Source organism: Sinohyriopsis cumingii, unplaced genomic scaffold (genome assembly GCF_028554795.1).
Source record: "Sinohyriopsis cumingii isolate HCF-2022 unplaced genomic scaffold, ASM2855479v2 utg002842l, whole genome shotgun sequence".
NCBI classification, from domain to species: Eukaryota; Metazoa; Mollusca; class Bivalvia; order Unionida; family Unionidae; genus Sinohyriopsis; species Sinohyriopsis cumingii.
In genome coordinates, this window is record NW_028316314.1 from 118,491 (window position 1) to 133,524 (window position 15,034).

The window sequence follows — 15,034 nt, forward strand, 5'->3', positions numbered from 1 at the left end:
GTTACCTTCAGACTGGGCCTAATTGAAATCTATCTTTCACTTGTGAATTTGGCCTTTAAAAAGAGGGTTGAATGGTCTTTGATCACATTCCCTCAACCAAATCTCCTCTTAAGTGCTTGTTTTTTCATTGTGACGTTCTTGAATAACATAGATGATGTCACAGCACTGCTGCAGTGAAGAGCAAAAGATATGAGAATTGAAAAGGGCAGTGATAAAGTAAACTTATTAATTCAAATGCTGAGCCAAATTTTAATTTATATATATCATGTCCAAAAAGAATGCTTCAGCATTATTTCAGTCCGTTTGAGAATCTGAAGATTTTATTGATTTTAATAAATTTAAGCAGTACTATCTTTTGTCCTTATTAAGTGTGTGTAATCCTGCCACCTAGTGTGTGTAATCCTGCCACCTAGTGTGTGTAATCCTACCACCTAGTGTGTGTAATCCTGCCACCTAGTGTGTGTAATCCTGCCACCTAGTGTCTGTAATCCTACCACCTAGTGTCTGTAATCCTGCCACCTAGTGTGTGTAATCCTGCCACCTAGTGTCTGTAATCCTGCCAACTAGTGTGTGTAATCCTGCCACCTAGTGTCTGTAATCCTACCAACTAGTGTGTGTAATCCTGCCACCCACTGTGTGTAATCCTGCCACCCACAGTGTGTAATCCTGCCACCCAGGGTCAGATCTGTACAGTCATGTTGCCATGTTATGTCATGTTTTAACAGGCGCATATTGAAAAATATTCCTATCTGAGCTTTACTGTTTTGTGAGCAACTGGACAGTTGTCAATATCAAATGCTTTATCTCATATTCTCAAAACATTTTTACCACAAAAAATTCAAAACTTCTAATTAATGATCTTAAAGTTAAAGATATCAGGATCATTTAATGCAGTGTTCTATGCAGTAAGATATCAGCATTATTGAACTCCATATTATATAAAGTGAGATATCAGCATTTTTTAACAGTGCTGTATATAGTGAGATATCGTCATTATTGAACAGTGTTGTTAATAGTGAGATATGAGCATTATTGAACAATGTTCCATAAACTGAGATATCAGCATTATTGAACACCATATTATATACAGTGAAATATCAGCATTATTGAGCACAGTGTTGTATATAGTGAGATATTGGCATTATTGAACAGTGTTGTTAATAGTGAGATATGAGTATTATTGAACAGTGTTCCATAAACTGAGATATCAGCATTATTGAACACAGTATTATATACAGTGAGATATCAACATTATTGGATGCAGTGCTGTATATAGTGAGATATCATCATTATTGAACAGTGTTATTAATAGGGAGATATCAGCATTATTGAACACAGTATTATATACAGTGAGATATCAACATTATTGGATGCAGTGCTGTATATAGTGAGATATCAGCATTATTGAACAGTTATTAATAGGGAGATATCAGCATTATTGAACAGAGTATTATATACAGTGAGATATCAACATTATTGGATGCAGTGCTGTATATAGTGAGATATCAGCATTATTGAACAGTTATTAATAGGGAGATATCAGCATTATTGAACACAGTATTATATACAGTGAGATATCAGCATTATTGGACACTATGTTGTATAAAGTCCTAAAATTTCTGGAGTTTGAGACTGACTTTTACCTTTTGCTCTTAGAGTTTTGAGAAAAGGGGGCCTTTGCAAATTCTTCTTTAATAATGTTTGGTAGGAAAGAAGGTTTCATGCCTTGAAAGGACCTTTACAGTGTTGTTGTTTGTCTAAGTTTTCCTGAGTTCTTTTTAATATCCTCCTTATGTCTTGGCAGATGTACAATGTTTTCTGTTTTTTTTTTGTAAAATGGACAGAAATTTGTGTTAACTCAAAGTAAAAAAAGTGTGAATGCATGAAAACCTCTAATGTCAGTATAAAATATACAGATACATAAATTATATATAATCGGACACTGCATGTATATATGCTTATTTATATATTTTCTTAAATATTTATATAAAGCTCTCTCTCTCATTATAACAGTAGTTGTAATACATATTTGCAAATGCAACACACTGCAGTACAAGGAGAATGAAAACAAATTGGATGAATACTGTACATTATATTTGTTCAGAAGAGAGAAGTAAACACCATTTAAATGTGTTGCAGTTTAGATTATGAAAATTAAATTAATTTTTTTATTCCATGGCGTTGTGGATTTAATAATAATAATATCTGAAATAGAACATGAGACATATTACAAGACTTGATGCTGTTTTCTTTCAACCGTTAATGGAATACATTGGTTGCCCCAGTTCAAGTCAGTGATTTAATTTTGGTTATAGTGTCCATTGTGGTGCCAAGTTATATCTGTAATGGTTTTAAATTGAAGAGTAGTATAAGAAGAGAGGAGAGTTATATATGAATCATTCATATCTATATTTATTTTAGTTTCTCAGATTAAGGACCTGTAAAAAGTTTGGTTAAATATATACTGTATATACACACTTGTATGACGAGTCCCACTGCAAGTTACACAGACTCAAATCTGCCATTGCATAATGCGCTGACAGATCTGGGTCTGTGTAGTTTGTAAGGACTAATCAGTAGATAAACAACAAAGACCCTGGTCTGCAAACGCATCATGCTTCAGCAGATCAGGGTGTTTGCTGTTGGCAGTTGGACTTATAAGTGAGTATATATGGTGTAGAAAACTGAAAAATACCAAATATATAGCTCACAAGGCCAATGAGATATCTGTATTACTTTTATAATAATAATAGTAAGAATAAAAATAATTTATTATCTGCAGTCATGCCTTTAATTTTTGTGGGCTACAGAACAACATAGTTATAGCTACATGTATTTAGTTTCACTGGTACTGCGATAGATTTGTATTGTTAATGTACTTTACTGTTGTTATAGTATCAGTCTTGATCCAGACATAACAGTATTACTTATTTAATAGTGGTATGCAACTGTATATGTCTGCATGTGTGATAGCAGTTTGGATTTACTACTGTAATGAATTTGTGGCATTTATTAACATGAACTACATTACTCACCCACCTGTGAACAATAGTGTAATCCCAGATCAGCCATCACATAATGGCAGCTGCTGACCAGGATCTGTGTTGTTTTGTTTGAAATGCAGATCTTTGGTACATTAGGCAGCAGTTTATCTGGATCTAGATTTTTCACATCCATGTGTTTATCTGGATCTAGACCAGTGCTGTCCAACCCGTAGCCCACAGGCCGTATGCAGCCTGCGGGCTGATTTTAAATGGCCCGCCAGAGTTTGAGCAGCTATATAGTCGTTGCTTTTAAGTTTTCTGCTGCGGCCATCGGCTTTTCAGTGGCCCATGGTGTCAAAAAGGTTGGACAGCACTGATCTAGACTGTTCACATACATGTGTTTATCTGGATCTAGACTGTTCACATCCATGTGTTTATCTGGATCTAGATTGTTCACATCCATGTGTTTATCTGGATCTAGACTGTTCACATCCATGTGTTTATCTGGATCTAAACTGTTCACATCCAGCAGTGTATCTGGATCTAGACTGTTCACATCCATGTGTTTATCTGGATCTAGACTGTTCACATCCATGTGTTTATCTGGATCTAGACTGTTCACATCCATGTGTTTATCTGGATCCAGACTGTTCACATCCATGTGTTTATATGGATCTAGACTGTTCACATCCATGTGTTTATCTGGATCTAGACTATTCACATCCATGTGTTTATCTGGATCTAGACTGTTCACATTCATGTGTTTATCTGGATCTAGACTGTTCACATCCATGTGTTTATCTGGATCTAGACTGTTCACATCCATGTGTTTATCTGGATCTAGACTGTTCATATCCATGTGTTTATCTGGATCTAAACTGTTCACATCCAGCAGTGTATCTGGATCTAGACTGTTCACATCCATGTGTTTATCTGGATCTAGACTGTTCACATCCATGTGTTTATCTGGATCTAGACAGTTCACATCCATGTGTTTTTTAACAATTATACTCTACTACATTTCTATTCAAAAACATTTTTTTCTGAGTAGTACTGCACACTATTAAGGATTCAGTTTTGCTTATAGGAAACCATTTCATATTTTCATATCAGATGTAACATATTTATTATATTATTATATGTTGTTTTTTTTATATCGATGAGAAATTCTAATATGAACATGTTTCATCTTGTTAAACTGTGCATGGAGATAAAGAGGTATTTACATTGCACAATAGATGGTTAACTTGAGGTATGTGCATATCACCAACAGTACTGGTCATTATTATGTAACATTCTGATGCCATCACTGGCTCGCTATTCGATAATATAATATTACAGCCTCAGAAACAGGTGTTTATTTCAATCAATAAATACCTCTTTTTAATTCGTTATTTATTAAATAACGAAACAGAAACACTACCTGAAACAAACTAGTTTCATTTCTGTTATTTCCAACGTAATACACAATCATATGCAAATAAACAGGAAAAAAAAATATGACTGAGTATTCACAGAACTGCAGACTTGGTCACAGGTCATACGAAAAAATGAACACAATAATAATAAACATGGATACACGCTGTAAGCTAGCTCATAAAGTAGTCTTTTAAAGATATTGAAAATCAAGATCCATACACCACTTTTCATCAGGTTTTCAGCACAGAGTCCCATCAGGACTCCAATAGCACCGAGAGTTCAATCAGGAGACCAGTTGCTTAAAACAAATAAAAACAAAAAGTAATAAATTTGCATCAGTATCCACAATTAAAGGGCTATTTCAGGATTGTAACAAGTGGTCACATGACCATTCAGATATAAAACTGATGGGTCGAAAGATGGAAAAACTATAACGAAGTGTGAGGTAATTACAATTCTCCCACTTTTCAAATATAATAAATCTCTTCACTGCATTAGCATAGGGAAATTTTGTCTGAAAATTCCATTTTATGGTTAATTCAGTAATGGAGATTGAAATTTTGTATTGATTGCATATTTTATGAGCATTTTTATCCTGGCAGAAAACTTTTTTGTAGTTTCTTAGTATTAACCAAGTTAAATTCGTTATTTTTCATTTGATACAATTTTGTACTTGGTATTTACCCTTATGGTTCCTTTATCTTCATTGATCAGTATTCTACAGCTTTGCTTTTCTGTTTGAAGAAACATTTTTCATAGATAGCATCATAACATTCATTCTAAGCTTTATTTCAATAATTCATAAATTCCTAAGTATAAACATGAGGCAGGGTGGGGTGGAGTGGGGACTGGAAATGGTTTGAGTAAATCAAATGTTTTCATTTACTAAAAGGAGCCCCGAGTGACCGAGTGGTCTAAAGTGCTCACCATTCCGGATCACTCCCATCTCACCTCTGTCTTCATGTGTTCGAGTCTCTGGTTTGGCTAACATGGGTATGTGAGAAAGCTTGCCAGTAGCTTTTCGTGGGTCGGTGGTTCTTCTGGGGCTTTTTAGGGTTCTTCCTTCACCAGTCATACTGGCCGCCATGTATAGCCTATCTTGTGCTGAAAAAATGGCATTAAACCCAACAACAACAACAACATTTACTAAAAATAACTGTGGCCCTAACCTGTCTTTCTAAGATAAGGATATTGGTATTTCTTTTAGAAGCTGAGTAATCCTTTATTTTGACATGAAATATTCATGTAATATTCATGATTCCAGTTAAGAATGGATAATCCTTATTTTGATATGTATGGACAACCAACAGCAATAACATGTAAGCATTTCACATACTTGTTTTAATGTTACGGGCTGTTGGCTTTCCATACTACCGGTAGTTCATCTTTGCTTAATGGAAGTCTCGTCAGTTCATTTATGTGCATTCAGATATCATGTGATTGAAACGTATCTTATAATTGACACCCACAAAATTGTGTAATTGAATCTTATGGTTTTAAAACCTTTCCTTGTTATGGCCTCAACAGCTTGCCATATGCTTCCACTGGAGGACTCTTGTTGCATTATTCACTACATTCAAGTGATGTCTTATTTGGGGGTTGGGATGGTTGGGAAATGGTTACTTATTCAGTTTTGCAGGAAATATAACAGAGCTTTGAAAATTATAATTGCTGCATGCCTACTGTATTTTTGTTGTTTTATTATCATTATTGGTTGTTTTGAGTTGCACAAGGTTTCAGGTTTTAGAAAGTTCTTACTCAAGAGCTAAGTGAGTAATTCTAGTGATGTTTGAGTTATTAAAATGTTACTTTCTTCCTCCATCTTTTATTCATCATGTTAGTAAACATCATTTGACAGTCATGTTTGCCAAAACCAGTTTTCTTCTTAAAAAGTCATCATTCTCCTGTAGCATTGCTTTTTACCCAATGCAACATTTCTGAAAACATACAAACATGTTGCTTTGCAGCTAATTCCTAATTCATGTCATATTTTTCTCATCACATTTGATCACACTTTCATGAAATGCACCTATTTCAGCTGGCCGCAAAAAAAACTTATCCAAGAGCACTCTCACAGAGGTCCCATCTAACCCTAATATCACTGCCATGTTCCAGACAGGTAGGCCCAGCTTTCTTTCATTGTCCTTTTCTTTTCATTGGGGCTTTGCTTTGAAGACTGGGGGTTAGGTAGTGGTATAGCACTTTCAATGCACCATTAAGTTCAGATGTTCAGTTCCTGCTACCATCAGGTGTAAAGGCTTAATATTTTTCCAATAGATCAGGAGGTGACAGGCTTGGTCAAAAGACATATTAACGCTAATAGTGTATTAGGATGACATATCATAGGACCATTAGTCATGACATCATGTCAGAATATATTGTTGATTGTATACCACGTATACTTGCTTATAAGTTGAGTCAAATTGCAAACAACAAAAGATCATGATCTGCCATAGCATAATGCACCTGTAGATCAGGGTCTATGTTGTTTATTCTTCTGATTACTCCTAGCAAACTGCACAGACCCAGATCTGCTGGCACATTATGTGGTAGTAGATCTGGGCAGTGCAATTTGCAGTTGGACTCAATTTATAAGCAATTATATAGAGTACTTGACAAGCTATTGCTGAACTCGACAGTATGTGAATCCATCATTACTGAGTGAATTTCATTAGTACTTTCCCAGGAACTGGTAGTTTTCAAATCAGGGTAGTTGAAATAAAGTTCCTTTTCATTATGATTATGTTTGTATTGATCATTATCTTTTATTTCAAACCATGTGTCACCTCAGTATTGCATTCATATTGCCATACACTAACTTGGACTTTTTTCACTTCAGCAAATTCGTTTCAGCCAAATTGTATATACAACCACTTCATTTACAATATCTTTTCAAACTTGAACTGTTTGGATTCTTCAAAATCATTTTTTACTGATTGGAAGTACCATCTTCAAAATCATTTCTTACTTAATGCATTGGAAGTATCATCTTCAGAATTGTTTCTTATTGGAACTACCATCTGTACTAGCGTGTAAGTAGAGTCCCACTCCAAAGAATAGAGACCCTGATCTGCCATCACATAATGAGCCTGCATATCAAGCTCAGCATTGATTGTTCTACTAATTAATCTTAAGAAACTGCATAGAGCCAGATCTGCTGGCACATTAACGAAAGCAGATCTGGGTCTGTGCAGTTTACAGCTGGACTCAACTTATCAAGCAAGTAGTGCATATCAAGAGATTTTCTTTTAAAAAGTGCAGGACGTCTGCTCATCAATCTTCTTATCACATTCTGATTTTGGTTTGTTACATTCATTCATCATTAATTAACTCCAATATGGTAATCTGTAGTTTTCTTTGGTACTATAAAGTTTTGTTGAATAAAAATCGTGTCTTACAAAAGAAAGAGGTAGTTATTCAATTTGAATAAGAATTTGAAAGGATTTACCATCTCATTTGCAGTGTCATTATGCCAAAAAGTAGGGTAAACTGCCCAAGAGCTGAATATGTAAAGTAGTCTTGCACTATTGAACCTCTCATGTTACCACTGCCATTCTTTTTAAATCAGGTATCATCATTTGTTGATATTTTATATTTGCTGCTTATTTCTTGAAGAACAGGAAACATATCATCTACATTCATTACACCTTTGGTTCCACTCTTTCAAACTGTTTGAAATTAAGAGATGAATTTTGGTATGCTTATGCATTATCATCACAAGGTGGGTCATATACCATCTAGAAGGTCATATCTTCAAGGTCAAGGATCAGTATAGAAATTTCTATCACATTTTCCCCTCCTCCATTTTCTCCAATGTATATACATTAACATTATCATTTGAATGTGTCTTGCACACTTTTTAGAGAATCTGTGATTACTACCTTTAGAGACTGACACACACAGACACACACAGAAACAGACACACACACACATTGCAACTCATGAGAATCCCTCAGACGTGTGATTCAGATATGTTTTTGCACTTGTATCATCACCTTGTGAATTGAAGATTGATACAGCAGGAAATATTAAGAGAAGTGCATGGAGGTAATGTATGAGATATTTGACCCATGGACAATCATACAAAATTGGCTAGTGCTACCTTTGTAAGGACATTTTGAACAGAGTTAATCAGTGTCATATCTTTGCATGGGATATTGCTTGTAATAGCTTTTCAAGATATTTAGATGCAGTTTCTTATGAACATTGTTTCATAGACCTGGATTTTTTCCCCTGACCTAGATGTTTCTTTTACATGTTCTGTCCTGTTGATTCCATTTGACAACTTTATATCTTTACTTGGGATGTTGCTTCTTTTTAAGAATCCTTGAAGATAGTTGGCTATCTATCAGTCCATGTTATCATTAAAGGAGAAGCCCATCCTTGCCGACCTTGGTTTCCCAACACATATAACTGTTAAAGGAGCAAATACTAGTGAGAAGGGCTTTTTATGAAGCACCCATTGCTAACAGATCTAGTCTGAACACCTGTATAGGAAATAAGCACTAGGAGCTCTAGTCTTAATACATATGCAGGAAATAATTACAAATAATGCTAGTCTTAACACCCATTTGGGAAATAACTGTTCCAGCTCTAGTCTTAACTCCTGTGTAGGAAATAATTGCTAACAGATATATTCTTAACACCTGTGTAGGAAATAACTGCTAACAGTTCTAGTCTTAACACCCATGTAGGAAATATCTTGGCTGTAATTATTATTTAAATACACCCATTGAGACCAAATTTAAATTGTGGGTGTATCTTTGGATGAAAACGTGTGGTATAACTCATCTGGGTTATTGTAACCTACTTGGGTTATTGTAACCTACTTCCATTTCAGTTTTATATAATAAATAGGTATTTGAACTCCAGTATTTTTTCCTTTCTCACTTATTGTTACAAAATAGGTGCATATTGAGATGAGAAAGTGTGGTGCGTCAAAACTGGATGTATGTGACCTACATTCGAATGTGTTCTTAACATTGCTTAAATTGTTGAATCATATCACAGAAGCAGAGATATCATGTGAGCTTCTGCTTTCTCGTAAGAACAGGGCTGAAAAAAAGTTGGCCCAAAAGTCTGAATAGCTGGGGTTTTCTTGCAAACCATCTGATTCATCACATTAATACACTGTATTGTGTTATTATCCAATACATGTCTTAATAATCTTGCACAGTATAATCATATTGATCAACACAGCAAATGCATGTAATCATTTTCAGGGTTGTCTTTGGTTAGCCTATTAAAAGTCATGTCTTACCCAAGCATGCCAATGTTCATTGAGATTGGTATGTGTTCTTCAGTTTCATTGGTCTTGTTCATGTGCATGTTGTTTATGGTCTGTTATTAGACATTCAATGGCATAAGCTTAAGGAAGTCATTTACATATGTGGTGAATAGAATTATATTTTTTACAAAACCTTTTTCCTCAGGAATTTTATTTATTTTGCTCTGCCATTATCTTTATAGGTTTGTAATGAAAATTGTAAATAATTAACCAAGAAGGTTTTTCTTTCTACATAAAATGAGAGCACATATAAGTCATTTTCACACATTTTCTAATTGGTCAGAGGCCTTTTTTCTGTAAATTTAAAATTTTGCAATGGAAGAGGTGTTTGTATTTTTGGGACATTATTCATTTCTAGGTAAGTCTAATTATTTATCCTTCTCTAGTGAATTTTCTTATGCATGAAGGACTTTGAAGATGTTATTTTGCAGTTTAACACAAATTCAATCTGTTCATAGAATTTTATCATTTATTTGAGAAGCTATAAAGTAGTTGTATTGTGTGCATGAAAAATAATTCATCCTTTCATTGTCAGGATACACTTTGGGTGTAATTTATCCAAAAGCAATTATTTTAATGTCATTTTATACATAAATTTTTCATTGTTATCAGCTTCATCTTAGCATTGTTATCTTCATCATTTATAGTCATCATCATTATCATTGTCCTGATCTTTATCATCCAGCATTGTCTCCAGACTACTTGCCAGGGCAGAGTGATGGTTGCCTGGTAGAATATTGTAAGTGCAGTATTGTCTTGCACCAATGTGTTTTTGATATTCTTGCACTGCAGGTGAAAATTAGAGTTAAATGTTGTCAAGTTGATGCTGAAAATTGCACATGTTAAATTTTGCTATGTCATATTTTAAACCTCTTGAGAGGATAGGGCACAGGTTGCAGCACTCTTGAAAGGGGTGGGTGCAGGTTGCAGCACTCTTGAGAGGGTAGGGCACAGGCTGCAGCACTCTTGAGTGGATAGGGCACAGGTTGTAGCACTCTTGAGAGGGGTGGGCACAGGTTGAAGCACTTCAGAGAGGGTAGGGCACAGGTTGCAGCACTCTTGAGAGGGGTGGGCACAGGTTGAAGCACTTCAGAGAGGGTAGGGCACAGGTTGCAGCACTCTTGAGAGGGGTGGGCACAGGCTGAAACACTTCAGAGAGGGTAGGGCACAGGTTGCAGCACTCTTAAGAGGGTAGGGCACAGGTTGCAGCACTCCAGAGAAAGTAGGGAACAGGTTGTAGCAGTCACCTAAAACAGGCTAGAAAGACCACTTTCATCAGTGCTGTCCTAGAAAACAACTTTTTCTTTAATCACACTCAGAAATGTTCAGTATTAAATGCATGTTATTATTGTGCTGATGTGCCTTTAAAACAATATCACAAATGTACAAACTAAATGCATGTCAATGTTTTCATGCAAACTCAAATAAGTAGTAATTAATATACAGTGTGACCCCGCTATAACACAGTAGTTGGGAGCCATAAAACCCGAACATGTTATAAGCAACCAGGTCAGTTAGCTGAAGAAAATGATGCATGTAACCCCAAAAATTGGGGGGCAGGTAGGTAATAAATTTGGGCGGTAAAATACATGCTTCGTTAGCACAGTTATCATCTTACATCGATGCATATTAAATGAGCAGTACACTTGTAGTGAAAACAGAAAAGGCATATATAATATTTTACTATATTTAGAGAACAACACATTGGTACATAGTACGTGTATACTGTTTATATATACATGTCTAATGTATAGCATGAATCAACATTGTGTACTCACCCGCGAATCTAATCACATACATTGAATCCACAATACAAGTGATTCCATTGAAAATATGCAATCACACAGATTTAAAATATTCAATAATTTTGTCATAGGTCATATATGTCTGAATTTAGTGGAAAAACATAGCACAGTCATGTAACGGATGACGAAGCAAATTTACTTTTCAGTACGTCCTAAGTCGGTAAAAGTTAGTTTGCATTTTAAGGCACCATTACCATTGGTAGTGTTCGTAAGCATAAACTTTTCTCTGGAAAATGGAAACTTTCAAGGCATAGTTAATGTTTTCCAGTCACATTGGAAATGCAAAAATACAACAGATTCCATTGCTTTTATTTAAGTTTGGTACTTACTTCCTCTGAAGAAAGTTTCTTTGTTTTTATTGAAGATTGTAGTTGGCTTTCTTTAATGAAGGATGCATACGTTATTGAAGTTACCACTAAAGGACAGCTTTGGAGAACCAAGCAAATGCCCATTTCTTATAATGGCGGCAACATCAGATAATTATATTGCATGATTGAGACTGATCTTTTTTCCATTTGCTTAGTATGTTTTCATAACAATCGGTGCTTCAGAGGTAACATTTTATAAAAAAGGAATTGGCCATCATTTGTTCTATTCTAGTTACTGTTCCTCACTGCTCCTCACTGCCTATTGAACAGACCAACACTGGTGGTAGCGGAGTGATGCTGCTTTCCACGCATGCATCAGAAATTTAACAAAGGGTCAGTGAACTATAGAGATGCAGGTGTTCTGGTCTGATGGCAGGGATTATTACAGAAAATGTGACTGTTGTGAAGGATTTAATTCTACGTGAAAAGAAGACAAATTTTATTTCCCATCCACATACAAATGTCAGTCTGTGTAAATATATTAATTACTGGCAAGCGGCCAAAAATCCAATGAAAGATAGATTACGAGATAATGCCTCATCCGTTGATATCCGTTACTGGAAATGTCAACAACAAAAAAAGCGGATATCTCACAACATACAGTACTCATGCTAGATGTCAAGATAAGCGGATTATGATATAACAATGCACTGTTTAGACTGTTTGTAAATATGGACAAATAATTTGTTTATGTAATAATAGATAAATTTCAATGCATTTTGTATAACGTTTCCGGCTTCCTTTCATGGGGCCTCTGAATTTCTCCACTATAAACCAATGGTTGTATACAAGTTTAAACAGCCAATAATGTCGCCAATAAAAATAATTACCATATTTTGCCACTATAAAGGAAAATAAATCCAAGTTTGTGACATTGGTGAAGCCCTACACAATCCCGGAATAAACTTTTTACACGTTATTTTTCATACTTTTAAGAAGAAAAATGCTATATTTTCGTGTGCAAGACAAATACATATAAAATTTCAGGAGCCACGCCTTGATTGTCTGTTATTATTCATATGCGATCTTTTCCCCAAATGATAATAAACTTTTTGTTTTTTCATACTTTTAAGAAAGAATTTTTTTCATGTACAAGAAAAATACATGTATATGAAATTTTGGGAGCCACACCACGACCATGTTATATCCGTATTTGTGTTATAATGGAGCATGTTATAGTGGGGTCACACTGTATTGTACTGCTTTTTATACAGTATGATATAATATTTTGATTTCAATTTTAATGATTTTTCTATTCCCAAAATATCATATTTAATTCACTTTAAAATTGCCTAATTTTAAAATAATGGTTTTGGAATATGTTTCTTTTATATTGAAGTATACTTTATTTAGTTGTCATTTGCATTAGCAACTCATTCTGTAATTATGCAAGTCATAATTTGAATTGTATAATCATAGTAACCATAATGAATGTATTTGAGTGTCATTCTTTTTTGTGCAAAATTTTGTTGATCATCCATATTAACAACAACAAAAAATATTTGAATAATCTACTGCATACTTAAACTGTATTCTTTATTACTGCTTTTGCTAATTTCCTTTCCTTGCATAATTTACACAAATTCTTTGCTTGTGGAAATTACTGTCTACCTAACCTTAACCATGACCCTCAACCATAGTTAAGTCAAATATTTTAAAATAAATTTAAATATAAAAGAAAAATTGTACAATGGAAATTGTTTATCAGGCTTAAATAGTGATGGTTTGTCCTGGGTAATATATAATGAAATACTGTTCAGTTTATGAAATAATCTATCATTTGATTAACTATAACTGACAGATTTCAGTTTAACTTTATAGAGGCCTCATACTCACAGACTTAGGCTAAGCAATCAAACTTAGAATCTTTAAATATCTAAATTTTCCTGACACTAAAAATACAGACAAGTCAGGATAATCACCAGCTTTCTCGATTCTAACCTAGCTAGGGAAAAGTTATGTGAGACCGCTTCAGTGGCCTAGTGGTTAGAGCGTCCACCTCGTATGCGGAGGGTCATGGGTTCGATCCCTGGCTGAGCCATACCAAAGACTTACAAAAATGGTACTAACAACTGCCTTGCTTGGCACTCAGCATCAAGAGGTTAGTTTTAGGATATGTCAGCCTGGTGTCAGGATAATGTGACTGGGTGGGACATCATGCTACATGTCTGCGGCATGATGCCCCAGTGCTAGACATCACTATAAAGTGTCATACTGCAGACATCGTAGTGATATGACTGAAAAATTGTTAAAGCTGCATTAAGAATCCAAGTCACACATACTAGGGAAAAGATAAATAAGATAGAAAAGTTTGAAATGATGAGCAGAAGTGAAATTTTCATGATCCGATGTTTCATGAGCAGGAATTAAATTTTCATGATCAGATGGAGTTAAATTTCTGTGATCATATGTTTCATGAGCAGGAGTTAAATTTTTTTGATCAGATGTTTCATGAGCAGAAGTGAAATTTTCATGATCCGATGTTTCATGAGCAGGAATTAAATTTTCATGATCAGATGGAGTTAAATTTCTGTCATCATATGTTTCATGAGCAGGAGTAAAATTTTTTTGATCAGATGTTTCATGAGCAGGAGTTAAATTTTTGGGATCCGATGTTTCATGAGCAGGAATTAAATTTTCATGATCAGATGGAGTTAAATTTCTGTGATCATATGTTTCATGAGCAGGAGTTACATTTTTGTGATCAGATGTTTCATGAGCAGGAGTTAAATTTTTGTTGTCAGATGTTTCATGACTACAGGACTGAACCTTGTATTCAAGAAAATGTCTGAGCAAAAAAATTTAACTCCTGCTGAGATTTCAAACATTTTGATCTTCTAGAACTTTCTTCCAACTGAAGTTTAATTTACAAAAATTGCAGCATGATCTTAACTTTCATATCCATGTCAAATTTCACTGTGGAATTTAAAATCAGAGATAAATTTTTGTACTCCAACTGTTTTCTGACTGCTGATCCAGGCTCTATAGTAAAAATTTTAAGCACTAATAAAATCTGTTAAAAGTCCAAAATTCCAAAACAAACTTGGAGTTGGTAGAGACCTTTGAAATTTGACATATATAGTATGTATGTTGTATCCTTGATATACCACAAGATGTATAAATGTTTCATTAATATTTCATTAAAGGAAATGAGGCTTGCCAAGTTCTCTT

General features: G+C 34.7%; 1 protein-coding gene across 1 annotated transcript in view; it reads left to right on the plus strand.

The window, feature by feature from the left end:
• The first annotated feature begins 10,279 nt into the window (after window positions 1-10,279).
• The window catches only part of LOC149770029 (GATOR2 complex protein WDR59-like), a 28,082-nt gene continuing 23,327 nt past the window's right edge, over window positions 10,280-15,034 (plus strand). The window contains exon 1 of the mRNA XM_089949503.1: window positions 10,280-10,429. The gene's annotated coding sequence lies outside the window, so the exon portion shown is untranslated. The remainder of the gene's footprint in view (window positions 10,430-15,034) is intronic.